General features: G+C 46.9%; 1 non-coding gene across 1 annotated transcript; it reads right to left on the bottom strand.

Annotated features, from left to right (window-relative positions):
• Window positions 1–582: 582 nt before the first annotated feature.
• On the bottom strand, window positions 583–738 carry LOC139239257 (U1 spliceosomal RNA). The gene has a single exon (XR_011588627.1). It is a non-coding gene; the product is annotated as a U1 spliceosomal RNA (small nuclear RNA).
• Between the last annotated feature and the right edge of the window lie 3,233 nt (window positions 739–3,971).

Genomic DNA, 3,971 nt, shown 5'->3' with positions numbered 1-3,971 from the left:
GAGACCCAGCCTGTTCATCCTTTCCTGATTATTATACCTTTGCATTTCTGGTATCATCCGTGTAAATCTTCCCTGCACCCTCTCCAGTGCCTCTAGATCCTTTTTATAATTGGCTGCCTATTAAATGCCCTGCCTGAGGATCCCTTCCATGGACATTAAAAAAAAAAGAAAAATTGGGCAAAGTTTATAATGGGCGGCCAGTTCGATATCATTCATTTACGGCCATTTTTCAGGCGTAAAGCGCGTGTCTAAACATCCAATATGGCGTGGCTCATTACGTGCCAGAAGTGCATTGTGCGCCATATTGGTGAAGGCAGAATACAAGGTGTGCAGGGCCCGTGTTTGAAGCATGCATTATGCCCTTTACATATTGTAGTGTATTTGCTTCATGGATTCTTTGCTTAAGAATTCACAGCTACACATTTGCTGTAAAGAACTAGCTGGTTTATTAGCAACAATTTAACAATCAAACTGAACCTGACCGGTTTATCCACCAAGCTCACAACAGCGCACCTCATCGTGGAGAACCTGAACTCAATTAACTGGGGTTTTATTGAGTCTTGTGATCACAAGACTGGCTCAGCCACTCACAATGCAGCAGCTCCATAAATTTTTGCAGTCGGGTATCCCGCATTTGGGGACATCGCAGGCGTCAGCACACCCAAAGTGCAATGGGTTAGCCTCATCCTGGGAAAACGCAAATTCCTGATCATGGTTACTCCCCTGCCAGGTAAGAAACCTGTGAGTATGCTCACAGATGCATACATTACACATATGGAAATAGGGGGCCAACTCCTGTTTGAGGCAGTCTGTGCAAAATTGGGCTTCCCTGAACACAGTTGAGGCCAGGCTTGCTGCATTCAGGAAAATATAGAATACCCGTGGCCTAACCAGCAATCCTTAAAGGATCGCTGCAGGCAACCGCCAAAAAGATAATGAAAAAAAAAACACATTTATCTGAATGCGGAGCCCGGAGGAGCCGTTGTGTTCCTTCCGACTTCACTGCAGTGCCGAGTGCCCTTGCCAGCCCCCCGATCGGACCCCTCCCTCCCGATCACTTCCCCCTACCAGAGAGTGCTGACGGTAACATGAAGGTCCGAAATCGAAATCTTCTTCACTGGCGAGGTACCTGGGTGTGCCCAGCAAGTGGCTGCGGCTCCTCACTCTAATGCAAATGAGGCCCGAGGCCCAATAATCGGGTGGGCCTCGGGCCTAGCCATTCCAGCTCAGAGGTTGTTTCCTATGCCGAGTTTGCGGAAATGGAAAAAAAAGAAAGTCTTGCATTTATATAGCACCTTTCACAACCACATAATGTTTCAAAGTGTTTTACAGTCAATGAAGTATCATTCTAATGTAGGAAACGTGGCATCCAATTTGCACACAGCAAGCCAGTTTCTAGGCCCCAGATTTGAGCAACAAACTATAATGTAAATTATTTCTAAGATTAGAACAGTACTGTTGCCCATCCAGATAGTGTAGTAATATTAAAGCACTTTTAAGTATCAACTTGGATTTTAACCCTAACCCAAAATCCTATCAGTGAAATACTTTGAACAAAAACTAAAGTAGACAATGAAACAATCAGGTATGTTATTATACATACAGCTTGGCATAGATGACTTTTTGGATTGGAAATATTTGTTAAATGGTTTTAGAGTATTGTGTTAGCATTGTGTTGAGAAATTTTAGAGTGCATGTGATTCCCACCTTTCAGACACCGTGCAAGTGTTGCAAATAGAGGACACGAGGCAAACTGGGCTGATCAGAAACGAAAGAAGTTGCATTTATATAGCGTTTTTCACATCCTCAGGACATCCCAAAGCGCTTTACAGCGAAAGTATTTTTGAAGAGTTGTCATTGTTGTAATGTAGGACACGTGGCAGCCTAGTTGCACACAGCAAGATCCCACAAATGTGATAATCAGTAGAAAATCTGTTTTTAGTGATGTTGGTTGAAGGATAATTATTAGCCAGGACACCGGGGATAACTCCCCTGCTCTTCTTCAAAATAGTGCCATGGGATCTTTTACTTCCACCTGAGAGGGAAGACGGGGTCTCGGTTTAACGTCTCATCCGAAAGATGCCACCTCCAGTATTGCATCGAAGTGGCAGCTTAGAATCATGTGCGCAAGTCTTCTGAAGTGGGGATTTCAACCCACAACCTTCTGACCCAGAGGTGAGAGTGCTACCACTGAACCATGGCTGACACACCAGAGTCCTACCTTGGGATTGAAACAGTAGCTGCGCTCATTTACCGCCGCAGTGTAAAGAATTTTCATACAGCTATCTATTCCCTTTACTATCGACAGTAAGTTAAACTACTTCAATGCCACGTTGTTTAAAAGTATTGAAATTTCTACTAACCAGAAACTTGGGGTTTGAAATTCGTGGCCCTAGCGCCACTCCATAGCGCCATTAGAATGGCGGCCGCCGCTCTTTTACCAGCTGCTGGCAGTCCAACGGCACCGTCATTTGGTTCCTACTTTTGCGCTGCTGGTAACCGGCAATGCCATCCCCAACAAAATGGCACTCTTGTGACGTAAATCGGCAGGCAATGGTGACTTGAGGTCACAAGCATGAACTTCGACCCAAGCACTGGACTCAGCACTGGGTGCCAGGTGAACCTGGCGTGCAAGCAGGCTGTCAGTGGTGATGTCAGCACTTCACCGTTTAGGTAAGTTTGAATTTAATGTTTTGAATGTTTTTTTGTTGATTTTATTGAAGTGATGGCTTGCTGCAATAGATGTGAAAAGTTTTTTTTAAGTGTGCAGACAGCTTGCAAGGGCCTGGATGGTAAATGAAGGTCTTTGAAAAGACAGAACATGCTGCGAATACTCAGCAGGTCACACAACATCCGTGGAGAGAGAATATAGTTCATGTCTCAGGTCGAGATGTTGCCAGACATGCTGGGTATTTCCAGCTTATTATGCTGTCATTTCACATTTACAACAGGGGAGGCAGCAGGAAGGAGGCATTCCAGACAGCACCTTTGTGGCCAGGATATCCAGAATGGAATCATCACCTGCAATACCAGTGACCACATCCCCAATTCCCCTTTCAACATTTGTCCCACATCTTACCCTCCCTCTGTTACTGACCATCACAGCGTCCTCTTGGCCACGATGCTGAAATAAAAGCCACCACAAAGTAAACTTTCCAATCCACCTATATACATCTAGCCATCCAGTATGACATCAAGAAATCAACTCATCACCATATCCATTCTCTTAGTGACTGTCTTGTGTGTGCCTTTGTCTATCCTACTGATGTCACGCAGTGCTACCCAGTGGTTGGAGCATGGCTGGTGGAAGGCTGCTGACTCTCAGTGGGGGACACTGCTGATGGCCTTGCAGGTCACCCTTGAGGAGCTGGTGGCTGGGAATGTCAAATCGAGTGACGGTGTTTCTTCTTCTACACTCTCCTCTCCCTCGTCTTGATCACCCATTGGCTGGGCAGGTTGCATTTCTTGGGTGTGTGAAACGAGGAAGGCACAAAGGTGGAGTTGTGGTGAGGGGAGGGCGGGAAAGCAGAGGTGCATGCCAGAGGGAGGATGACGTGTGAGGATACCAGCATCTTTCATCCTTTCAGCCCCACCGCTGGGCAAGGGCTCTGCCAAGCCCTTGGTCTCCCCCAAGGGGGTGAGGTGAGACTAAGAATGGGAAATGTGCCTCGTGAGTGGTGCAGATTGTTGGTACGTGAGTGATTGGAGGTGGGGGTCCATTGAGCAGCGTGTGAGGCTAGTGGTGCAGTTGGTAGGAGACAGCTTTTGAAGATACATTCATTGACCTTGACCAGTGGTTCAGGTCATGCAGCTTGTTTGAGCACTGAAGCCGGGTGGTGGGGGGCAAGACTGCAGGCAGTGTCTTTCTGGAGGGCCTCCTGTCCCCTGTAGAGGGCCTGTCTTGCTGAATTGATCCCCTGTGCAAGGCTGGAGTGATGCAACGAGACCCTAGCTGCTCCTTCCCTGGCTTG

This window comes from Pristiophorus japonicus, chromosome 26, assembly GCF_044704955.1.
Source record: "Pristiophorus japonicus isolate sPriJap1 chromosome 26, sPriJap1.hap1, whole genome shotgun sequence".
Classification (NCBI taxonomy): Eukaryota; Metazoa; Chordata; class Chondrichthyes; family Pristiophoridae; genus Pristiophorus; species Pristiophorus japonicus.
This window is presented reverse-complemented; position numbering and strand designations above follow the sequence as displayed.